General features: G+C 39.9%; 1 protein-coding gene across 3 annotated transcripts in view; it reads right to left on the reverse strand.

Moving 5' to 3' along the window:
* The window catches only part of SPON1 (spondin 1), a 312023-nt gene that overhangs the window by 126300 nt on the left and 158693 nt on the right, over window positions 1-27030 (reverse strand). The window lies entirely within an intron of this gene.

Here is a 27030-nt window from a genome sequence, read left to right on the forward strand (position 1 = left end):
ATTATCAATATCATTATCATCAAAACCACTACCATTTATTGAGCACATTCCCTGCATCATGCACGTCACAGGTATTAGCTAACATCCTTCTGTTCTCACAATGGTCATACTAGGTAGGTCAATTACCATCCCCATGTTATGATTGAGGGAACTGAGCTGCTGGTAAGTGGCACAGCTGAGATTATCACCTGGTCTACCAAGGCCATGCCCTTTCTACTCCACTGCGGGTCCACAGTCTGAGCCAAGTCCAGAGTTATTCAGGAGGTCATTCTGATGTCACCCATGGCTGCCACCAGGGGAACAAATAGGACAGTGCCCCTGACAACACTGGGGTCTTGGCTCTTGAAACTCATAAGTTTTAGCCTTCCCAACCCAATTTTTCTGATTCCTGATTTATTTGGACATCTCTAAAGCCTAGCCAATCACCTGATTTTCATCTCAGAGGTAAATAATCTCAGGGCACCCCCAAACTCCTATCCCCATTGCTACTCTAGAGGCTGGTTAAAGGTTTATTGTGCATTGACAAATAGCAGTGGGGTTAAATTTCTAGAAAGAAGAACTTTATTTAAAAGTGTCCTTCCAAGCTGTCTTTTCTACATAAACATTGTCATATATGGGAGAGAGGCTATATTCCTGGACAACTTCCAAATGTTTAATACACCACTTACACCTGAGTTTGAAGCCCAGGGAAGGAATTATAGCACTTTGGATGATAAATTTTAGCCATGTTTATCTAATTTTAAAATTTTAGGCACTTGTGTTTAAAAACTTAGCTGGAGCGGTAAATAACTTTGCTTTGTTTTTTAGAGTGTAAACAAAAAAATGGAGTTCTCCCATACCCATTAGTTCATTTTTCAGATTTAAATCTCAACTGTCAGCTAAGCCCTATAAATAAGTAAGCTGATGCTCTTCTGTGTTTGAAAAGTTTTTAGGCAGCAGAGAGAACAGGAAGTGAGAAATTGGAATTACTGAGCATACACTTGTACCAGGTACTTTCATATGTATCATCTAATTTACTTTTCAATTCCATTTCATTGATGAGGAAACAGGCTCAGAGAGGATCTCTAACTTGCCAATGGACATATCACCTGTAACTGGTTAAACAGGATTTGGACTGTGATTGCTTTGTCTTTGGGAAGGGTTTTTTCTTCTGCCAGAGAGAGGGAGGTTGGAGGCTCTGGAGAAAGCTTGTTAAGCTAATAACAGAAGCAAAATCTATTGAACCAAGTTTATACATAGGATGAAAGACGAATCTGGATGCGGTAAAAAAAAAATTCCACCTCAAAAATGAAGGTTAAAGTGAAGATAGGAGCCCAGTTTCTTTCATGACCATAGATGCGGATACCTCAAACAAAATATTAGCAAATCCTATTTCCAGGTATTTAGAAAAAGGATACCATATCACAACCATGTAAGGTTTATTCCAGGAATACCAGGGTAATTTAACATTCAATGTAATTCATCACATTAACAGAAAAAAAAAGAAAAATTTTACGAATATTTTCATAGATACAGAAACATTTAATTACATTCAACAGCCATTCATGATAAATAAAAATCTCAGCAAACTAAGAATAGAAGGGAACTTTCTTTACCTGATAAAAAATAAACAACAACAACAAAAAAGATATGACAAAAATAATACTTAATAATGAGACAGTAAAGCTTTCTCCACTAGATTGGGAACAAAGCAAGAATGCCCACTATCACCACTTCTATTCAACATTGTACTGGCAGTTCTAGCCAGTGCAATAAGGCAAGAAAGAAATAGAAGGCATAAGGATTGGAAAGGAATTGTTGGTAGAAGATAAAATTGTGTATGTAAACATTTCAAAATAGTCTATCTATAAACAAATAGAATTAATAAGTGCATTTAGCAAGGTCTCTGGATATTAGTTAAATACACAGAATCAATTTAATTTCTATACACCAGTGACAAACAAAAAATAAAAAAATTTTAAATCTATTACTTGCAATATCATAAAATATCTAAAAATAAATATAGTGAAAAGTGAACAAGACCTCTTCTCCACAGGGAGATATAAAACATTACTGAGTGAATTTAGAGTAAATCTAAATAGAGTAATTTAACATATTTGATGATTAGAAGAGTCGATAATGCAAAGTTGTCATATCTCCCTTAATTTGTCCAGAAATTCAATATGAACTCAATAAAAATACTAGCAGGTTTTTACAAAATGAAAATTGAGATCATGATACTAAAATTTACGCAAAGGACCAAAAGCAGCCAAAATAAACTTGAAGAAGATCAAAGCTGGAGAACTAACACTTCCAGATATGAAAGACAGACAAATAGACCAATGAACAGAGCCCAGAAATAGATCCACAGATATACAGTCCCTTAATATATGACAAAGGTGACACTAATGCAGAAAGAAAAGGATAGGCATTCCAATAAATGACTCTGGGGAAAAAAAAAAAAGAATCTTGACCCCCTACCTCACACCATACACAAATTCAATTACAGATCAATTCAACATCTAGACACAAAAGGTAAAAACCATAAAGCTTTTAGAAGAGAACACAGAACAAAGTCTTCATGACTTTGAGGAAGGCAAAGATTTCTTAAATGAGACACAAAAAGTGTTAACCATGAAGAAAAAAAATCATTTGGATTACATTAAAATTAAAACCTTCGGTTGATCAAAGGATTAGCAAAGTAAGAAGGCAAGCCACAGAATGTATTACATATACTTGACAAAGGACCCATATCTATTATATATATATATATACATATATATATATATATATGTATATATATATATAAAATCCCTGCATAGCAATAAGAAAAAGGCAGATAACTCAAGAGAAAAGAGTGATCAAAAGACCTGAACAGGCACTTTAGATTATCCAAATGACCAATAACACAGTAGTCAAAATCAAAGAATTCAAACTAAAATTACAGAGTGATAATGCTACATACACCAGATAGCTAAAATGAAAAAAGACCAACAATATTGAGTGTTGGCAAAGATACAGGGTCACCAGACCTCTCTAGTTGTGAAAAATTGTTTAATAGTATCTGCTAAAGCTAGGCTACATATCTTATGACCTACCAATTTCATTCCTAGAATATAACCAACAGAAATACATATATATATTTGCTAGAAGACACGCACTAGAATGCTTATACAGCACTATTCATAACAGCCCCACACTTGAACCTACCCATGGTTTGCTCATCCATAGCAAGATGGCTAAATGAAATGTAGTATATATTCATACAATGGAATATTATACAGCCACGAGAAGGAACAAACCAAAATTACACACCACCACGTGGATGAATCTCACAAACTATAAAGCTGAACAAAAGAAACCAGGCACAAAAGATCACACTGTAAAAGTCTAATTATAAAAAGTTTAAATACAGGCAAAATTAATCTATGATATAAGTCAAGATGGTGGTTGCCCTTTCTTGGTGGAGTAGTGACTGGAAGGGGACAAAAAGGATGCTTCAGGAATCCTAGTGATTTTCTGAGTTTCATGCTGATACCATGAATGTGTTCAAATAAATGGGAAACTGTGACCTGTACACTTAGGATTTACCCACTTTTCTGTATGGATGTTATGTTTCAATAGAACGTTCACTTTTAAAAAAGAAAATGTGAAGGTAGAAGCAATGTTACTTTCCTTTCTTGTCTCTCTGAGGCTTGAGCTGCGTTGTACGGAAACCAGAAGTTTAATTCTCATGTAATAGGGATGGTGAAAGAGAAATGACAGAGATGAGCTGTGAATCTGTCAGCGGTGCAGGTGGGAGGTCAAAGGTTACCCCAGCACATTTTCAAGATCAGAGGTCACATGCTCTGGGCCAGGAGCTCAGGCTGCAAGGAGCCATGAGCCAGGAATTGCAAAGCTAGTATCTTTCTTTTAGGATTTGACCAGTCAGGGAGGCAGCTTGGTAGAAAGAGAGCTTGGTTCATCTTAATTCAACAAATACTCACTGGTTCCGTGTTATGCTCTAAATCCTATGCAAGGTCCTGGGGATCCTGAGCCAAACCAGACAAGGGCCCTGCCCTGTCTCAGCATATTAGGGGGATCAATCATGTAAACAGGCAATTACAATGCAGCATAGGACTGTCATGATAGGATAACCACAAGGCTGGAGCAGAAAGGAGGAGGGCTGCTAATCTAGTTTGGGGAATTGAAAAAGGCTTTTCGAGGTGGTGGAGTTTATGCTGAGAACAAAAGGGTGGCCAGCATTCAGCCAGGTGAAGGGGGTGGGGGCAAACAGAGTCGCAAGCCCATGAAACAGCCTGTGCGAAGTCCCGGCGATCACACTGAGCAGGGTGCTGTCTGGAAACAGAAGATGGATGTGGAGCCAAGAGAAAAATTGCAGAGGGGCAAGAGACGAGACTGGTATGAGCCAGGTCCCAGTGAATTGAGTCCCGTTGAAGGATCTGTGTTTTAACCCAGGGTGATGTAATTAAATCCTGGATCTAGCTGGGCTGGGATCTGTGACCTTGGGCAAGTCTCTTCCTTTTGGTAGTATAGAACTTTGTTAGTTCCGCCTTGAATACTAGCTTTCTCACCAGCGGTTTTAAAAAATACATAAAGAGGTGACTTTTTTTGGTTCTAAAGGCCTGCACATAGTAGGTGCATGCAGGAAAGTTCACTGATTGATGAGCGTCCAGGGCTCTGTAATGAAGGAGGACAGCGTCTTAGCTTTATTATTGAGAACACAAAAGCTGGCTCCGACCCACACCCACCACCATGTCCTGGCAGCTGAGAACACTGCAAAGGAAATAATCAGGCTGGAAAATTCTCCCTTCCAAGTTCCTGAAACCTGCAGCCCAAGGTGGCAGCTGGTGGCCTATTATTCCCTGGAGCTCTAGCGAAATGGAAGAATTGTGTTTGTGCAGTTCTAAGCAGAAGTCTGTTTTCTCTTGATGAAGAGGGATAGTTTATGATTAGAGGGATATTTCCTTAGTGGTGGTGGTAGTTTTTCTTTTCTTTTTTTGTTTTTTAACTCTTAGAGATTAAATTATTGCAGTAAGGGGGCAGCAGGAATTCCACCTTGATAAGATCTGGTTTGCTGGTTCTTCCTTGGAGGGAATAAAGGGTTGAATAATTTATTCATTGCTTGAACGAATTTCAAGGGTGCTGTCAGAATCAAGACCAGAGCAGACAGATGAGCTTAAAGATGAGACAGAGAGGGGCTTCCCTGGTGGCGCAGTGGTTAAGAATCCGCCTGCCAATGCAGGGGACATGGGTTTGAGCCCTGGTCCGGTAAGATCGCACATGCCATGGAGCAAATAAGCCCGTGCGCCACAGCTACTGAGCCTGCGCTTTTGAGCCTGTGAGCCACAACTACTGAGCCCATGTGCCACAACTACTGAAGCCGATGCTCCACAACAAGAGAAGCCACCACAATGAGGAGCCTGCACACAGCAGCGAAGACCCAACACAGACAAAAATTAATTAATTAATTAATTAATTTAAAAAAAAAAAAAAAAGATGAGACAGACTGCTAGTGGGGGTGAGCCAGCCGGCCAAGGACCTCCTGGTGTTAGGAGAAGCCAGGGACACTGGGTATTGGGCAGGTCTGGCAGGTCTAAGAGGCAGAATTCCAGGGTTTGGAAGGATTGGTAGGAACAAGGATTGGAGGGGCAGATAGGGCTTCCCCATGGGTCTCACCGGGGAACAGGGCAACATTAAGGGCAAGGTCAGCTGGAGAGTAGTCAGTCCTTAGATATCTATGGAATCAATAAATGCCTGATAATTGAGGGCCAGTTATGAGACCTGGCGGCCAAGGCAAGAACTGGATCGCAGAAAATGAATTATAATAATAGCTAACAATTATATAACACAATATATGCCAGGCACTCTTCTAAGTTCTTTACATATATTAATTCGTTTCGTCCTCACAACAGTCCTGTGAAGTTGGCACTGTTATCATTCCCACATTATAGATGAGAAAAATGAGGCACAGAGAGGCCAGGTGACTTGCCTGACATCTCATAGATAGTAAGTGGTAAAGGCAGGATTCAGTCTGGCTCCAGAGTCCACGTGCTTAACCATTAGATGTGATGGCCTTGTTAGAACTGGGACAATGGGTTGCTAAGCTCTTCCAAAATTCTTCCAACAAGTAAAATCACTGGTTCCAGAACCCAGGGGTTGGACTGAGTCTTAAACAGGGCCTGAAGGCCCTCAGCAGGCTCACTTTTCAGGAGCACTTTTGTCAGTAAGTTCTTCTTGTTGTGAATTATTCTCCAAGCTTATCATTTCTAATAGCGGTGATAAGCAAATCTAAGACCTTGGTCTGCCAGCATTTTGCTTTTTGCCTTTTTCTGCTAGTTCCGGCCCAACAGCCATCAGGATGGGCAGCTGATGTCTTGCTTTGGCTGATAGAAATATCTGACTGGTGACCTCTCAGTTGGTGCCTCTGGCATAGAGGGAGCATAAGCCATTTTCCCAGTGTTGTGAGTTCAGAACTCAAACTGACATCACAATTCTATTAACTTGTTTCCATGTCTTTTGGTTGAAAATCCATGTCACTTTGTCAGCCAAAACAAGAATTTCAAGACAGAGTTAAAATGCTGCTGTAATCCATGGAGCCTAAGTAAGTACTAATGAAGAAGAAGACCAGCAGCAGTTGGGTGGAAGAGGCATTTTAGCTGCTTTATTTCCAACATGAAACCCAAGAATTCTTGCAAATTGGGAGGATGTTTGGCAGGAATGCAGCAGCTGGCACAAAACATGCAGCAATACCAGTCACGATCATGAATAGTCAGCCTTATGTGGCATAAACAAGTCTTCAGGATATATTTTCAACTCATTGGAAAACTTAAGCATGTAAATGCTATTAGCTTCAGTGGAGTTCTGTGTGTACAATTCTGGTAAATTTATTAAGATTTTTAGAACGTAGACATTCTCCCTTCGCATGATTATTTTAAGTAGTTAGAATACTTCCTTAAAAATGGAGACTTTTTTTCAGCAAGCCCACTGTGAAACATGTATTGAGCACTAGTTCCATATCAAATACTATGCTGGAGCTAGGGATACAGTGATCGTCCCAATTAATTCCATTGTCTTTCTCCAAGGTCTATCATAAAACCATTATAGAAGACGAGAAAAAAGCAAAGAGGATGCAGGAAATAGAGGATAAGGAAAAGGATCATATAGGAAGTTTGTCCAGTGATTTTCTAATATTCATAGTACCTTGAAGACACTAATTATAATTGCATGCCCTATGGTTGAAAAATGTGAGAGATTTTTTTCCACATCTTACAGATTAAAGGAAGCAGAATGCATTTAACTTAGATTTTAGAGAGGGTTTAGATTCTGTCCTATGTGACATTCATTACAAGGGATGGAGTGGACCCCAGGAGCCAGGTTCATCCATCTGATACTCGTAAATGTCTACTCTGTTTTGCGTAGGCTGGGAGATCGTGGTACAGTTCTGAACCAGACATTGTCCCTGACCCCAGGGAACTAAGTGTCTAGTGCAAGAGACAGACTGATAAATAATTTTTGCCAGTTAGGATCTGCTCCATGATGTAGGAGTGGAGAGAATGTTGTTGGAGCCCAGAGAAAGAGATAAGTCTTTCCTCGGTCTTTAAGACAGAAGACCTGACTGTCCTTCCTGCCCACAGAGAAAAGAAAATTGTTCCTATGTTTAGATTCTCAGAAGAGGTCAATTTCTACCCTCCTCAGCCCCTCCCAGGTTTTTTGAGTGTCTACCACGTGCCAGGCATTTTGTTGGTCACTGGATGTATTGCAATGAGCAGTGGGTAGTGACAGCTCCTGGAAGCTATCCTTTAGAGGGAAAGACAGCTAATTTAATTAAACAAATAATTACAGAGCAGCCTCATTTTATGCAGATGTGAATCACAGGGCATAGAAATGCATACATATATTAATAAAAACATATAAAAATAGGAATAAAACCCCTCTGTACACAAAATGTAAAACAATGCAAATTCCACCTCCCCCAAGTTAAAAAGAATTGTCAAGAACCGTAATTTCAAAGCTGGTGACTGAGTGAGTTTTAAACTGTGTTTCTGTGATTGGTGCACAGCTGTACCACTTCGTAGCTGGTTTAAAAAAGCAGTCTTAATCCTCTGTCAGGATGAATCTTGAATTCTGTAAAACTTTAAATTATACGGATATCTAGAAGAACATAGCTCTAGGGAAACCTGTAGCAGTACTACTAAACAATGAACAGTTAGAAGAGTACAAAGGGTTGTAAAGGGGCTTTGAGAACCAGATGCAGTCTAGTGTTGGGTAACAGGAAAGACTTCCTTGAAGAAGTGATGGTTTAGGCTGCAATAAGAAGGCTGAGTAAGAGCTGGCTTGGCGAAGAGAAAAAGGAACAGGACTCAGCTCAACAATTAGGTTGGTTTCCTTGTCTCATCCCAGCTTTGCCTCTTCTTTAGTTGGTTGTTGCTCAGGCCCTAGTATAATCTGAGGCAGATTCCACCTAAGAAGTGCTTATGTGTGTTTGGGGAGGTGGGAGGAGGAGAGGGAAACAGTGGAGAGAAACCACGTAAAACTGATCTTGGTCAACAGAAATCACAGAGCACATAAATCCCAAACTCTGTTTACTTCCCTTAGCTTATTTACAAAAATACAAGTCAGTAAACACTAAACTGTCATTAGAATTAGCTGACTAGTTCCATGTGTTTGCCTGGCTGATTGTGAAATGTGTGTTGCATTTGTTATTAAATTCCTTTCTGAGGGGGAAAAAGTCACAAATGCAAACTCTATTTCCTCATTGCTGGTTAGGCTGTCTGTAGAATGAGATCTTTTGTAAAATGGTTTTTAATTTTAAAATTAAGGGACTTCCCTGGTGACTCAGTGGTTGAAAATCTGCCTGCCAATGCAGGGGACACAGGTTCGAGCCCTGGTCCGGGAGGATCCCACATGTCGCAGAGCAACTAAGCCCATGCGCCACAACTACTTAGCCTGCGCTTTAGAGCCCGCAAACCACAACTACTGAGCCTGCATGCCACGACTACTGAAGCCAGCGCGCCTAGAGCCTGTGCTCTGCAACAAAGAGAAGCCACTGCAATGAGAAGCCCTCACACTGCAACAAAGAGTAGCCCCCGCTCACCGCAACTAGAGAAAGCCCACGTGCAGCAACAAAGACCCAACACAGCCAAAAATAAATAAATAAAATTAAAAAAAAAAAATATATATATATATATAAAATTTTTTTAAAAAATAAAATTAGGGCCATCCATCTTCTGTAGTGTTTGTAAAGTTAAAAATAATAAAATATACCTGAAACTCAGCCCTCTGTCCATTTGGGACATGAAGGAAATTCAGGTGCTATAACGGAACTTCAGCAAATTCTCACTGCATGGTGGAAGCCAATCAGATGAGAGGACTTGTCCAAGATATCCACCCAAGATCAGAGACAAATCCTTACTTAAAGGTTGAGAATTTGGGTGGGTGTAACGACAAGGCTAGAAATAAGCACATTACAGCCACAGCTAACACAGCACTTGCTGTGTGCCTACTACTGAGCTAGGACCCATTTATGCATCTTCTCATTTTAAAGAAAAAATGACTAACACTTTGTGAGCTCTCCCTATACGTCAAGCCTGTTTCAAGAACTGTAAGAATATTAACTCATCTAACCCTACAATAACCCAGATGTGTAGATTTTGGTTTTGCTATGAAAAATCAGAGCTCACAGGTAAGTTGATGTCTTTTCCGAGGTCTTACAACTAGTAAATGAAGAAGTTAGGTTTGAACCCAGGCTGCCTTCAAAGCAGCTTCATGAGGTAGGTGCTTTGATTATCCCAGGTTTGCAGAGAAGGAGACTGAGGCACAGAGGTTAAGCAACTTTCACAAGGCCCTATAACAAGTCTCAGAGTCCAGACTTCAAGTTGGATCTAACTTCCAAGGCCATGATCATTCAGGCTGTACATGTACGTTTTGCCTTTCTGTAGAGTGCTCACCACCGGCCACTCCGCTTTCTCGGAGCAAGAGAAACCTGGACTATAGTTTCTCTCACCTCAGAAATGCTCTCTTTCAGCTCTCAAATTGCTCAGATATTTGGTGTTGAGATTCGGTATTCCAGTAAGAACCTGGTTTCTCCCACCTTCCTTGCTTTAGCATATTTTTCTGGCTTTTAGCCTCCACTTTAAAAGCTGACCACCTTTCATTTTTTATCTGCTGAGCTCACCTTCAAAACACAGATAAAAGTTTAAGAGGGAGGCAGAATTAGCCCAGGAGCTAGGTAGCCACTCAGGTCTGCAGGCAAGAAATGTTTACCTAAAACTTCAGTCAGTGGAGCAAAGATGGAAGCACAGACTTGAAAAGCAAAGTCAAATGAATCCATGTCCGCTGCAGTAGGGACAGCCGGACAGATGTACAGCTCTCTTCAAAGGTTGCTTAGGGACCCTGAAAAGGCTGTGCCCTGAATCTCAATGTGGGTGGGCGGATAAAGGAACATTATTCCTCTTCTTCCTCTTGGTTTTCCCAGGGTATGCGCAACAAAGCAAACGCAATTTGCATTCAATGACTGAAAGCCACTCACATCTGTAAATGCTAACTGTCCCAGGCAGCAACACCCTCCAAAAGCCTCTTAGCCCCATTTCAAGGAGCCAGATGTGAAGAGAAAGCCTTCTGCTTTCCATTGTTTTTTCCACTTGAGCTGCAAGACCCTGGGAAGCTCCATGTGTGGGGAAAACATGGCACATTTTGCTTTTAAATTGAACCAAGCTTATTATGTTAGAGAGAGTTTAATTAAACTCTTGCTGGCGGTTGTGAAAAAGGTTAGCTTCCTCCCAGGCCTTTCTTCACGGGTTCTCTGCAGGTAGTGCACACTTTTCCCTTCCAACAGAAGGTCATTAGGACCATATGATTATGCACAGACTCTGGAATTTTCCGAGATGTTCTGGGAGCATTTGACTTATAACTTTCAATTTAATCCATCAACTCAGTGGTAATAGTAAAGGGATTATAACTATCCTACTCCCTGATCACAGGCGATTGGCTTTACTGCAGGGCCACCCGTACTAATCCTTTTCACTAAAATAAGGCAGGGCTGCCTGTGTTGTGATTTCCTATACCCTTTGTCCTCTTACATGTTTGTTCTTTCACTCTGAATTGAACTGAGGCTAGGAAAACCCTGCAAGCATTTCTTTGTACTCATGCTTCACTTCTAGCCCAAAACAGTAGAGTTCTTGCAAATTGGGAGGGATGTTTGCCAGGACTGTAGTGCCTAGCACAGACCTTTGCAGAAACTACACTTGTGATTATAAACAGTTGGCCTTTCTTGGCATAAACGATTCTTGAGGGTATATTTTTCAACTCATTGTTTGGAAAACTTAAGTACATAAATGCCATTAGGTTAAGCAGAGTTTTGTGTGCACATTCCTGGATAACCACGCATAATGCTGTTGTTTAATGGACTTTGTATACTCCCTCTCCTACAATTTCATAAAGCTTTTTGGAGTTTAGCATATTTTTATGCGAGGGGAAAATTAAGTCTTTATTATTAAAGTAGGCCTTTCTTGGAAGCACAACACAGGAACTGGCAAACGGGTTTGAAGGAAATAGTAAATGAAAACTGCATGGGTTGGTGTCACGCTTAAATGTTAATCACATCCATTTTGCCAGGGAAACTGGTAGCCTTAGAGCTTACGTAATAATTGATCCGTGACTCGCCAATGAATCCAATCTTTCTTCCTCCTCAAATCAGTTCAAAACAGGTGACTATTTAAGCTACACGGATGACATGCAAGAACCATGTGTTCTTTAAACTGCCATTCAGCCGGCAAAATGGCAAGCAAGTTACCAATAAATTAACTTACCCTTTCAGTGGTAATGGGACTTTACCTTGATAGATAAAAAGAAAGTTATACTTTATATAATACATAATTTTGAATGGTCAATCCAGTAGGCATGCTTATTTAAGAAAGGATATGCCCAAGAAATATAGTTTCTGGACTTCCAGGAGGAGGGCAGAATGAGAGGCTGTGAACCTTCTGATTTCAAGACCATTTAAATGCCAGTGAAAGAGTCTGAAGCAAAGGTTTCAGAAATAGCAGTCATAATAATCCCAAGAGATGCAAGGAAAAATGAATAAAAGGGGGAAAAAAGCGATTTTGAACTATTAAGAATGTTTGACAGCATGAGAGATGTACGAATTAAGAAGCTGGGTGCAGGGTGAGGTGGGGTTAGGGACTGTGGAATCAGTAAACCACAAAATGAAATGAAAATCAAAATAGGATTTAGAGAATAGTTGCAATCTAATTTTTAAACGTGGGAAGATATTATACTTATTTCAGAAGAGCTCATTATGGGAGGAAGGTATAAGAAGAAGTCAACAATGAAAATACAGGTAAAATGGGGAATTGAGTGCTATTGGAAACTAAACAGAAAATGAACTGGGGGAAATATGCAAAGCATGAAAGAGATATGAAACGATGATGAAGATGGACCTAGAGAATGGAGCACTCTGGGAGAGATAAGAGTCCCTAAAGAAAGGGAAGGAATAAGCAGGGTAAACTGAGCACATGCCTATACACAACAGATGCTCTAAATAGATATGTGGAATGAATGAGCAAACAACAGAGAACAAAAAATAAAGATGAAGAAAAAAGATCCACTAGAAGAAAAATATCACCACAAATAAAATATGAAGGTATAAATAAAGCCCTATTTAAGATCCCATTTAAAAAATGAGATCAACATGCATCATCAAATATTTTATCTATAAAAGAAAAAGAAAGTATTCTGTAAGGAGCTAGGTTACAGATTTCATGCAAAGGAGTAGAACTCATAAGTGAATAAGGACTACGTTTTCTTTCATTGTAATAGAAAACCATGTACAAACCACAGAGTTAAAAGTTGTATAATTTGGGTGGTTTTTTTTTAAAACAACTTTATTGGAGTATAACTGCTTTACAATGGTGTGTTAGTTTCTGCTTTATAACAAAGTGAATCAGTTATACATATACATATATCCCCATATCTCTTCCCTCTTACGTCTCCCTCCCTCCCACCCCTCTAGGTGGTCACAAAGCACCGAGCTGATTACCCTGTGCTATGTGGCTGCTTCCCACTAGCTATCTGTTTTACATTTGGTAGTGTATATATGTCATGCCACTCTCTCACTTTGTCCCATCTTACCCTTCCCCCTCCCCATATCCTCAAGTCCATTCTCTAGTAGGTCTGTGTCTTTATTCCCATCTTGCCCCTAGGTTCTTCATGACCATTTTTTTGTTTGTTTTTTAGATTCCATATATATGTGTTGGCATATGGTATTTGTCTTTCTCTTTCTGACTTACTTCACTCTGTATGACAGACTCTAGGTCCATCGACCTCACTACAAATAACTCAATTTCGTTTCTTTTTATGGCTGGGTAATATTCCATTGTATATATGTGCCACATCTTCTTTATCCATTCATCTGTTGATGGACACTTAGGTTGCTTCCATGTCCTGGCTATTGTAAATAGAGCTGCAATGAACATTTTGGTACATGACTCTTTTTGAATTATGGTTTTCTCAGGGTATATGCCCAGTAGTGGGATTGCTGGGTCGTATGATAGTTCTATTTTTAGTTTTTTAAGGAACCTCCATAGTGTTCTCCATAGTGGCTGTATCAATTTACATTCCCACCAGCAGTGCAAGAGGGTTCCCTTTTCTCCACACCCTCTCCAGCATTTATTGTTTGTAGATTTTTTGATGATGGTATAATTTGGGTTTTTATCCAAGTTGTTATCCAAATGCAAAGACTTTCACACATTTTTGAGTCTTAAGGAGTTTAATCACCAACTAATGAACAATTGTTGGCTTCAAATTTTACTTCAAAAAGAAATCTGATCTTAGAAGACAGACATGAAAAACATGATGCTGTTAAATATAGTAAGAAATCCTGAATTAGTAAGAATTTATTGAAGAGATAAGTAAATAAGAACAATAATTGGGAAGAATTATTTGTGATAGGAGTTGGGAATTAGGAGAATTGTTACAATAAATGTAAATTAAAATAAATAAGTTGAGTAGTAAGTTAAATCAATGGAGAATGCAAGTGAGGAAAAAGTTGAGAAAAACAAAAATGGCAAAGGTTTCCAGTAAAAGTGAATCAAAAGATATTTTTCTATTAAAATATGGATATATAGATAAAATAGAATATCTTTGTTGTTTATATTAAGTTGATAGCTAATTGAATTATCAATAAGAAGAAAGTTGTTGCCAAAAGGAATAAACAAAAGCAAAACCAAGCAAATGTACTGTCTATATAACACCAAGAAAATCTAGAAAGAAAATTAATTGTAAAAACTGAGAGGTAAAAAGTTAGAATGGCAGAACATAAACTGAATAGGACTAAAATAATTAAAAGTTTAAACAATCATGTGGGAAGCAAAACAAAACAGAGAAACAAACAAATACCCCCCCCAACCACCCGCCCTGCCCCCACCACAAACAGAACACTTTCAATTGGATTAATGCAATAATTTACTGGGAATCCTTTAGAAAGGCTTAGAAAGTCTAAAAATAAGAAAAAAATAAATTTAAAAAACACTGAAAAGATAAATTAATCAAAGTGAAGGAAAAGCAGGTGGGGTGTCAGATACAGTTTAATTTAAAGCAAATGTTATTAAAGGAAGCTAATTATGTTAATTATGTGATGATAGAAGTCAGTTAATAATGAGAGCTATGATATTATGATATTATGTCTATAGGACACAAAGAACATAGCAACAAACAGAAAGCAATGACTGTTAAAAATCAAAGAGAAATTATAGGTACACAGTTTAAAATCAAGGTGTTAATACCCCATTACCAGAATATAAAAAGTCAAGAAGAAAATGATAAAGTAATAGAATAAAGAGCCTGAAAAACATATGTAAATGTACCATAATACAGCAGTAAGGATAGATATCGCCAAGAATTAAATGGAATGAACAACAAAACAACAACAAAAAACTCTGAAAGTTTATTGCTGGTTCCTGAAGAGATGGTAAATTAGCACACACTCCTCATTCCTTTAAATTCAACCCTGGGAAACTTCAGAATCAGAGGGAAGCAGAGATCCATGGAACTAACAGAGACATTGAAATAAAGGGGAGCTCAAAGGCTGTCCTGACGGGGGGCAGGGATGGGGTAGAAGCAGCCAGAGGTGGAAGGTGACCTGACCCGAGAGTAAGAGAATGGATGGAGGAGGAGTGAGGAGTCCTCTTCTTGCCTCTGACCCACTGGTTGGGGGATGGATTTGGGAGGACTGTTGGAGTTCTCCTATTTCACCCCTTCTGACATTGCCAACAGAGGGCCGTTACTTGTCCTGCAATCCAGATGTCTGCAGCACCGTGCAGCCCTATTCCTGTCCCCAGGCATAGTACTCTCAGGGCAGCAGAAACCTCTTCTAAAGGGTAGAGGAGATGAAGGGAACTTGGGCACCCTTGGGTGTACATTTCTCTAGCCCTTCCCTCTCCAGATTCACAGAGCTGGGAATTAGAACCTAAAGAGATCCTCTCTTCCTATTCCTGCTTCGTGTCGAGCGTCCGGATGAATCCCTGATTGGAGAAGATACCCAGTGGAATGGAAGCAAGTGGAGGAGTTGATAGCAGTGATGTGATGCCTGAGCTTTCTTCCCTGGTCTCATCCTTTTTCTTTCCCTTAAACACATCTGAAGGGATACCACTTAGGATTTGGTCCTTTCATCACATACTAACAGGCCTAATGGTTAAATCATCAGAGAAACGTTAAGACCATCTGCCACAATAACTAGATATCAAAGGGTACAACTAGTAAAAGTGAAAGCAAACTAAACACGAAGCAGATTAATTGCAACAGATGGACCGAAAATTTAACGTAAGCATAATACATACCCTCAAAGACATAGGGGGTATGTGGTAATAGAAAGCAAGAACAAGAAGTAAAGAAAAAGAACCAAATGTAAATTGTGTGTTTAACAAATATTTATAACAAATATTTACTGGTATCCCTGCCAAAGATGCACGACCTGAATCTAATCACGAGGAAACATCAGATAACTCCAAACTGAGAGCGTCTACAACGGCTTAGACCTCTCAAAAAATGTCACTGTCATGAAATTAAAAGAAGGACTAAGGAACTGCTCCAGATTAAAGGAGGCTAAAGAGACATGACAGGTAAATGCAGTGTGTGATCCTGGATTGGAGCCAGGACCAGATTTTGTATTTTTCATTTGCTACAGAGCAGTGCTGTCCACTGTGGGAACCACTGGCCGCATGCAGCTAATGAATAATTGAAATGAGGCTAGTCTGAATTGAGATGTGCTCTAATTATAAAATACACACTGGGTTTTAGAATGAAAAGAAGAATGTAAAATATCTCGATTATAAATTTTTATATTAATTACATGTAGGAATGATAATATTTTGGCGATATTGGCTTAGATACAATTTATTATTAAGATTAATTTCACTTGCTTCTTTCTACTTTTTTAATGTAGGCACTAGAACGTTTAAATTACATTTCTGGTTCTTTTTTTTTTTGCGGTACGCAGGCCTCTCACTGTTGTGGCCTCTCCTGCTGCGGAGCACAGGCTCCGGACGCGCAGGCTCAGCGGCCATGGCTCATGGGCCCAGCCGCTCCGCGGCATGGGGGATCTTCCCGGACCGGGGCACGAACCCGTGTCCCCTGCATCGGCAGGTGGACTCTCAACCACTGTGCCACCAGGGAAGCCCTTCTGGTTCAATTTTATGGCTTGCATTATACTGGTATTGTATAGTACTGCCACAAAGAACACTACAATTAGTGTACTTTGAACAAAGTATGTAGATTAGATAGTAGTATTTTATCAATGCTAATGATGAATGTATTGTAATTTTGTAAGAGAATGTCCTTATTCTTAGGAAATATATACTGAAGTATATAGAGGTAATGGAGCAGGCATGATTCTACTCACTCTCAGAAGTTTAGAAAAACATAAAATGTATATATATTTATGGAGAGAGAATGATAAAGCAAATGTAAACCGTTGGCAATTACAGAGTCTGGGTGAAAGATAATAAGGGGTTCTGTGTACCGTCTTTCCAACTTTTACATCAATCTGAAATGATTTCAAAACAAAAGTTTACAAAAACCACCCCCACACAATGGTTAAGACAAGCAGCACAGTAGTGGGGATAAAAAGCAGGGTGGTTAGCACTGAAGAAGGGAGTGATGTGGCGAAGAAAAGTGAGGAACTCGCTCCCAGAAGGTGGCAGAAAGTATGAAGAGAGAGAACATTTAAAGTAAAACCTAGATGATATGGAGATGAGTAGAAGCGACATCTTGGTCACTGGAGGCTCAGAAAGAGAGAAAAAAGGAAAGAAAATATTTGGAGGAAAAGAAATCCCCCAGAATTAAAGGAAGAGGCAAGACATCATATTTAAAGGATTCATAGAGTAGAAAAGTATTTTTCAAAAAGAAAAAATCCACACTTGGTCACATTAATGGTGAAAATTAAGAATTAATTAAGACCATCAAAGATATAATTTTAAAAACTGAAATGCAGGGCTTCCCTGGTGGTGCAGTGGTTGAGAGTCCACCTGCCGATGCAGGGGACATGGGTTCGTGCCCCGGTCCGGGAAGATCCCACATGCCGCAGAGCGGCTGGGCCCGTGAGCCATGGCCGCTGAGCCTGCGCATCCAGAGCCTGTGCTGCACAATGGGAGAGGCCACAGCAGTGAGAGCCCTGTGTACCACAAAAAAAAAAAAAAAAAAAACCTGAAATGCAGAAAGAGTAGATCACCTGGATAAAAACCAAAAATCAGATTGACACTGGACTTCTTAACAGCTGAATATAAGAATCCAATGTATGAAAGAAAAGCTTTTTGAACCTAGGTCTCATATTCTGACTCACGCTATTTAAATGTGACAGCACGATACAAATATTCTCAGGCACGTCAGGCCTTAGGGGGTTTGCCTTTCCAAAGACCTGCTATGGAAATACTCTTGTAAGAAGTACTCAATATGAAAAATACTAAAAAGCCATGGGCGATCAAAACTTCAGTGAAGCTTATGGTTGTGTAAAAAAGCAAAGACTAAAGAAAGGACAAAGAAAATATCCATATGATATCACTTATATGTAGAATCTAAAATATGACCCAAATGAAGCTATCTATGAAACAGAAACAGAATCGTGGACATAGAGAACAGACTGGTGGTTGCCAAGGGGGAGGGGGTTGGGGGAGGGGTGGAGTGGGAGGCTGGGGTTAGCAGATGTAAGCTTTTATACATAGAATGGATAAACAACAGGTCCTACTGTATAGAACAGAGAACTTTATTCAATACCCTATGATAAACCATAATGGAAGAGAATATAAAAGAAGAATGTATATACATATAACTGAATCACTTTGCCGTACAGCTGTAATTAACACAACATAGTAAATCAACTTACTGCAGTAAGAAAAGAAAATATCCATAACAAGTCAGAAGTAAAGTTCTAGCAAATAATCAATACGAAGTGTATATTTGGGTACAGGGATCATAGAGACCACAGGAATGAAAGCATGCTAATGTTCTTGTTTTTTGTTCAGGGAAGATATAAATATTAAAATGCTTATGAAATCAATAGAGGTAAATAAACACAAGCATGTGTCTTAAATTAAGGGCAACCACCATAAGAACAAAAAAAATGAGTCAAGTAACTTTTAAGCCAGCAGGATAAAACTTAACTCAGTGGAAAGAAAGGAAGTAGTTTCAAAAAATATAAAATAAGATGGCAGAAAAACGTTTTTAACATGACTGTAATCACAATAAATGTGGGATAGATGGAATGAAACAAAACAAAGCCAGAGGGACCTTACATGGACCAATGATGCTCGTGTGCCATAAATTAAGGAACATATCCTTTGGCACCTGGCGTGGAAGAAGATAAAAGGCTTTCTAAAGTAAACATATGTGAGGTTATTAAAAACAAAACAAAACAAAACTCTGTAAATACAGAAAAGCAGAAATTACACACACTCTTATCAAAACAAAATAAACTTTCAGTGAAAAAGTGATCCAGAAAGAAACTGAACTAGCACATGGAGATGACAAGAGGGCTTCTCTGTCTCCACCTAGACTCTGAGCTGAACAAAAGATCTCCCCTGAGAATTTATAACCACGAGCTTGGAGTTTGATATTATTCCATTGTTGTGTACCTTTGTGTTGCTCTAAAGAGGTCTGATCCTTTGTTACCCGTTTTTCTGAATGCTTTTAGGGTTGTCCCTCTCCCCATTATTCTAAACTTTCATGATGTTGTGTTGAGCACTTTTTCATTCATTGTGCCGAGCATGTGGTTCTGTTCCTGTGTTCTGTACAATGAACAGGCTCAGTCCTTCTACACTACCCTCTGTGCAGGTACTTAGGATTCATCTTCTCTTGCTCTGCTAGGCAGCTGCCGCTTGTCCATCTGTCTTTCATCTTCCCAGATCTGACGATATCTCTTGTATGATGTGGCCTTCTTTCCTCTTTTCTTGTCTTTGTGGATACATATATATTCCTCTAGTGTTATTTTTATGGAATTTGAGGAAAGATCAGTGATTAATGTGTGTATTCAATCTGCATGTTTAACGGGAAGACCAGATTGTTGATTTGTCCTTCTCCGATCTCAATCCATACAATAGTGAGTTGTTGCCATGAGACTTCCCAGAGAGATGGAGAGAAGGGAGGAGAAAAGGGAGAAGAAACTATTTAATCTGTTCTCTTTGCTCCTTCTTTCATTGAAACGGGGTGTCATGACACATGTGCTTGGTAACAAATTCTATTTCCTGGCAACATACTCTGTTTGTGACTCAGCCTGGTGGTGGCACAGCTGGGAAACTCTGATGGGCACCATTACTCAGCTTGGAAAGAGATTTCCCAGTGCTGATGGGAAGAAGTAGAATTATTGTTTGTTGCATGTTTAATTGTTTCTGAAGTTACATCAAGAGAAGGGGGCTGTGGTCCACATGTGGGCTCATCACTGTTCTAGGAACTGGACTAACGAAACCCACAAATGGTCTTATTCTTAAATGGGAAGAAACTCTGCAAGCTAAATATTATAAAGCTAACAATTCTTCCCAAAGTAATTTGAGGATTTAATGCAATCCCACTTAAAATTCTGGCAGGATCCTTTACAGAACTTGATAAAAACGATTTCACAATCATTTATAAAATAGACAGACAATATCGAGGAATATTTTAAGAAGAAAGAGTACCTCCATCTCCAAGCCAGAAACCTGGCTTGTCAGCTTTGATGCTTCTCTCTCTCTCTCTCACTCCTCCACATCTAATCCATGACAGAATCTCCCTCTACAAGGCATCTCAAAACTATCCATTCTCTCCATCACCACATCCACTGCCTTAGCTGGAGCTACCGTCATCATTGCAATATCTTCCTAACCCATCTTCCCTTACACTACCTGCCCCTTCCAATGTGGTCCCACTCAGCAGCCACATAAGGTCCTCTCTCTCTCCTGCCCCAACCTCTTCAGTGTTTTTTCATTGTTCATCTCCCTCCAGTTTCTTCCTTGCTCATTTCATAACTGCTTCTCATCATTCATTCATTCATCAACACTATTTATTGAGAGGCTTTCAATGTGCCAGACAATGAGCTAGGGCCTGGAGAGGTAAATGAGCAAAATCAAGCTTGATTCTTGCCAACACTCTAGTGGCTTTAAAGACAAAACATGAAAAAAGGTTCAAGTGTGTTAGTAATTAAACCAATGCCAATTTAAAATAATAAGATTAATTTTTTATAACCATAAATTGGCCAAACCCAAATGAAAAAAGTTATATTGGATGCTAAAGAGGCTGGGAGAAACAGATGTACTTATTCATTATTTTTAACATTGTGAAATCGATACAAATGTTTTGGAGAAGCATCTGGCAAAATGTCTCAAGAGCCAAAAAAAAAAGTCCATATCCTTTGATCCAGCAGTCTTATTCTTGGGAAATTATTTCAAGGAAAGAATTCAAAGGAAGGTGGAAGAATGGAGGAAGACTTGAAGAAGGAAGTTTTTTTTTTTTTTTTTTTTTTTCAGTATGCGGACCTCTCACTGCCATGGCCTCTCCCGTTGCGGAGCACAGGCTCCAGACGCGCAGGCTCAGCGGCCATGGCTCACGGGCCCAACCGCTCCGCGGCATGTGGGATCCTCCCAGACCGGGACATGAACCCGTGTCCCCTGCATCGGCAGGCGGACTCTCAACCACTGCGCCACCAGGGAAGCCTTTTTTTTTTTTTAGAAGGAAGGTTTTTATTGCAGTGCTTTCTGTGTTAGCAAAAGACCTAACATCACCTAAACGTTCAATAGAAGAACAGTTAGATAAGTGGTTCAGAGAAAGCTGATGTAATAAATGACTATGGAAACAAAATCAAATGCAAAAAGTAGGACATGATGTGTTCAAATGTGATGTAGAAACTCTGTACACAGTTGAATATATGAAGAAATGAAAGCAGTGGCCAAGTATTAGAATGGTAGTCTTTCATGTGACTGAATTTAAGAATTAATAATTTTTAGAAATTAAGTGACCCAATGGAAAAGATGGCTGAATTCATGGTAAAACTAACTGATTCTATAGAGTATTCCAGTGGCCATGTTTATATTCTAGGCAATGTATTGCCAAATGAAAAAAATAATTGGCTCCTGGAAAAAAATGTCCCTTTCGTCATGTGTATTTGTCAAATGGTGTTAAAATCGACGCTATATCAAAAATGGGGGAAGTTATGCAGTTGACATTGTCATGGGAGATTACAGAGTCTCTGTGGGGTAGAAGCATTTGTCAAAAACTCAGACGCTGTGTTCAGAGTAAGAGAGCAAAGAGACTCAGCATCTGTTAGGCAACTCCCAATCTCCTGGTGAAGACTGGGCATATCTCCAGCCCCTGGGACATCCCTATGCGGTAACACTGCCTGGTCACCATGTTCTTGTAAAGAACAAAAGCTCCTGGAGCACAACAGACTCTCAGTAGCAAGGACAGACCCTGGGGGGCATGCCCTTCTCCTAACACTGCAGGGTTCCGGAGCTCAGCTCAGGCTCAGCGAATCCAGACCTCTGATTTCTTAAGTTATGCTCTCCACAGCCCAGGTCTTCGTAGAGTGCGGCCAAGCTATTCAGAATTTGGTAGCAGTTGAGACCATGGTGGTATAGCAGGGCCTTATTAAAAGATGCTTTGTGAATGAGAGATTTAATTTTACTGCAGAGGAGAGAAGACTGCCTTGTGACAGCCCCCAGAGGAAGGCAAAAGGGAAACAGAAGATCTGAGCTTTGATTTTGGTTCTGAATTCTCTCTGGCTACGTGACCTGAGCCCTTAATTTTTTTGTGTTTTTTTTTTGGTGCTTGGGTTTTTTTTTTTTTTTACTTATAAAATTAGGAGGTAAAACTTGCATGATCCAGCCTTCAAATGGATTTCTAGATACTACTCACTTAGTAGTGTTTTAAAAAGATTTCCCTGGGCTTCCCTGGTGGCGCAGTGGTTAAGAGTCCGCCTGCCGAGGCAGGGGACATGGGTTCGTGTCCCAGTCCGGGAAGATCCCACATGCCGCAGAGCAGCTGGGCCCGTGAGCCATGGCCGCTGAGCCTGCGCGTCCGGAACCTGTGCTCCGCAACGGGAGGGGCCGCAACAGTGAGAGGCCCACATACCGCAAAAAAAAAAAAAAAAGAAGATTTCACTTAGCAAATAAATGAATTAATGATTGAATGAATAAAAAAAAAAGATTTCAGTATTTCCAGATGGCCAGCAGTGATTTATGGCATTACAATCGGAGGGAATGCCAGAGGTCATTTATACCATCTTCCTGCCTTCCTTACCTCAGGCCTAGCTCCTCCAAGAGAGAGGGGTATCATGGATACAGAGAATACTTTGTTTTCCAAGAGAGGGAACCCCAGAAACAGCATCTGGAATAGACCAGTTTGTATAATGATTGAGAAGAGCCACCTGCAGATGTGACCCACCACAAGACAGGGCTGAAAGCACAGGGTGCAGAGTCCAATGTGAATTCTCAAGGGCAAGTTCCCAAAGATGACTGAAGGACAGACCCCTTAGGCTGCTACCTTATCCTATTGCAGAGGTTCTCAAGCGTGGTTACAGACCCTTGGGACCACCCCCCCCACACCGCCCCGCCCCGCCCCCGGCCCTTCCAGAGGGACCTACGAGGTGAAAACTATTTTCATAATAATACTAAGACAAAATTTGCCTTTTGTAATGTGTCGACATCAACACTGACGGGGCAAAAGCAATCATGAGTCAAACTGCTGGCACTCAGTGTGGGTCAAGGCAATGGCCTTGCACTGTATTAGTCATTAATGTATTCCTCACTGCCAGGGACTTGCTGCAAACAAAAACCCCAAAAGTCAGTTTCACTTACGAATGGCCTTGATGAAACAATAAACATTATTAATGTTATTAACTCTCTACCTTTGAGTCCACATGTTTTTATTATTCTGCGTGACTAATTGGGAAATACACATAAAGCCCTTCTGCTATATACTGAGTACTGGGACTGTCTCGAAGAAAAGCACTTGTGCAATTCCTTGAGGTGCAAGCTGGACAATTTCATTGTCATAAAACATCATTTTTACTGGAAAGAACAAATGACAGATTATGGTTATTCAGCCTTAAGAATTTGGCATACATTTTCTTAAAAATTGAAATAAGCCTGTCACTTCAAGAAAAACACCTGACGGTATTTGCTGTCAATGATAAAATTTGAGCTTTCAAGCAAAACTTGGGATCTTGGGAAACTTGTATCCACCGCCATGAATTTGATAGCTTTTCAATACTTAAACACTTTACTGATGAAATTGGAAGTGATCTTAATGAATACGATTTTTTTAAACGAGTATGATTTTTGATGTTGCATAATGAAATGTCTCAATATCTGGATGATCTGCATAACTCGGTAAACCAATATTTTCCAAACGACCAATAGATGATGTTATAAAATCATTCATTTGTGAAAGATGCATTCAAAGGGCAAGCGGAAAGCAACGCATTTTAATGTAACAGAGTATAAGTTCGTTGATACCGTTTCACATTCTATATTGTAATTCTCCTTTAAGAAACTACCATTTGCAGAGTTTTGGTGTAGCATCAAAGAAGATTATCTGTAATTATCTGAAAAGGTTATTTAAATATTCTTCCCATTTCCAATTACATATCTGTGTGAGACAGAATTTTCTCATATACTTAAGCCAAAAAAAAAAAATGCCGCAACATGTTAAATGCAGAGGCAAATATGAGGATCCAGGTGTCTTCCATTAAACCAGGCATTAAAGAGATTTGCAAAAATGTAAAACAATGATGCCCTTTTTACTAAATTTCTTTCGTTTGGACAATATAGTTATTTTCATAAAATATGTTAACATGTAATAATTTAATCACTGCTAATTCATTATATGTTACTTTTAAAGTTAAATAATAAGTGATATTTAAAATGTTCTGTTTTAATTTCTGAGATGGTGAAATATTGAGAGATACAATCCATATTAACAAAAGCATATTGGAGTTCTCAATAATTCTTAAGCCCATAAAAAGGGCCCTGCTCTGAGATGCTTGCAGAGAAAGTGGAATTTGGGACGAGTAATTAATAAGAGGAGGACCTGTCATGTTATCAGCTTGCACTACCGTTGAGAAGTGTCATGACTTAATTGGGCTAAATGGCCAGGGTTGGTTATCAAGACAGAATCATCCCTGGAGGGGTAAAATGAAAGTCGTCTATTACCTAAGATTGGCAGAAATCACTTTTGTGAATATTGAATTCTCACGGTCCTGATTAGACCTTGAAGGGCACCTTTTTGTGCCCTTCCAATTGTCTCCAGTGCCCCTAGTGCCCAAGTCCATCCCTTTCCCTCCAGGGAAAGTCTGGTCCTGTCCCTGCTTGATACTGACCATCGTGACTAATGTGGGCTAAAAATCTGCCTCCCGGGTCATGGTGAATGCCACTCTGAGTCCAACAATCAGTACCCAGTACTTGGGAAGGCCCCAGGCACTTGCAGGCGCTAAGAATGAAAGATGAGCATGTCGTGGCTTTTGTCCTGGAGGACTTCTCAGTCTGGTGGAGAAGAAAGGCTCCTGAAGAAATAATTACAGTATGATGTGATAAATGCTCTTCTGAACATAGTGACCAACTTTTTTCCAACCAAAAATTAGGACACACTCTGACATCTGACAATGAAACAATTTTGAGGTACTTGAAACACAGGTCTGCTACACATATTAAGAAACTCCCAACAACTCCGCAGAAATTCTGTATAGCTTTGTACTTGATTTGGCCTAAAGACCCAGAAACAATGGTCTGTACCCTTAAAAAAATTCTGGGAAATAACAGTGTCAGAACAGAAAAGAGCAAGAAACGCCTTAGGATTACAAAAGATGAGTAATAGGCCCCTAACATTTTCTTTCCTCTGGGTTAGTGGATGGGAGGCACTAGAGGAAATTTTTTCCATCATGCTTGTTCCAAGTGGTTTTTTCCTCTCCAGGCAGAGAGTCCAAGTTTGTTCACACAGGTCTCCCACATCAGCTGAAGTAGATCAAGCTGAATACCAGAGTCAGAAGAATGAACTAATATGAGGCTTCTAAGATCTCCAGCCTTGATTACATGTGGCTAAAATTAAACAATAAGGTTCTTGATCTGCCAAGAAATGGAGTCCCCTCTGGGTGGGCTGTTTGGGGACCATGGAGGTTATGGTCTAGACTGGGTCTTCTTAAGTCCCAACCACGTACCCTTTGCCCCCCTCCCTTTGGGGCTGACCCAAAACCCTCTTTTTAGTTTCTTTCTCCAGCCTCCCTGTTCTCTCCCAGCTGCGGCAACTCCAAAGTGAAGTGAACAAGACTAAAACACACAATGAACCAAAACACGCTCAGTGCCACACATGGACATCCTGCCACCCACAGTTAGAAAGAATGGGCTACACTGGGTCTCAAAGGCAATCCAAATGAAAGGCAGGACAAGGAGCCTGACAAACCCCTTCTGCCCCTTGGATCCACTACCATTAGCCATTCATTCTGAGGGTTCTGCATCTGCAGATTCAACCAACAACGGGTCATAAATATTTGAAAAAAAAATTCCATAAAGTCTCAAAAAACAAAACTTGAATTTTCCACACAATAACTACTGACCTAACATTTACACTGTATTTACAACTATTTACATGGTACTAGGTATTATAAATAATCTAGAGATGACAAAGTATACGGGAGGATCTACCTATGTTTTATGCAAACACTACGTCATTTCACATATACGGGATTGAGCATCCACGGATTTTGGTATCTGCAGGAGTCCTGGAACCAATCCCCCTCGAACGCCAAGGGACGATTGTACTTACGTTGGACTAGGGGCAAATCGTGATGTCTCTGTGATCTCCAGTGAGCTCATTCACAAAAGCCCACAAAAGGTTATTTTGAGGATGAAATGACAACCTATGTAAAACTGCTTACCACTCAGTAAGCTCACTATTCACAGTTATAATTTTCATATCATTTGTGTGATTATTTAATTAGTGTCTGTCTCCCCATTAATCTCTGAGTTGCATGAGAACATGGGTTGTGTCTTTTTTATTCACTCTCATATCCCTAGTGTTTAGCACAGTGTCTGCCACATGTTAGGCATCTGATGAGACAACTGTTTGATAAAAGGGGGTTGGTAGGGTCCTGATTAAGGATTTACTCTAAAACAGCAAGTTTGGGGCTGCCTGACAGCTCTCCTGGATTCGTACTGGCTACCTGGAGCATGGTGTAATAAGGATTCTAAGGCGGTACCTGATATATTACCAATACACGCTATGGTTGAGGACGTTGAGTATTTGTTGACCTTGGCCTGCGCAGTCAAGAGCAGGTGGTCCCTTTTGCCAGTTCTTTCCAGAACAAATAGGCTGGTTGTATGGACAGAGCCACTTCAGGAGCACTGAGGTTACCAAATACCTGACCTGAAGAGAAGCAGCATGACCTCAGGAATATTTTTTAAAATCACAGATAAGAAAACACTTAGACCAATGCTCTGCAAAGAAGCTGAAAGCATCCGACTATTATATCTGCCTGTCTCGATGAATTCGCTTTCTTGGAATGTGTTTCATGAAGGCATTGATTGGTAAGAAGGAGAAGCT

Source organism: Stenella coeruleoalba, assembly GCF_951394435.1.
Source record: "Stenella coeruleoalba genome assembly, chromosome: 8".
Taxonomy (NCBI): Eukaryota; Metazoa; Chordata; class Mammalia; order Artiodactyla; family Delphinidae; genus Stenella; species Stenella coeruleoalba.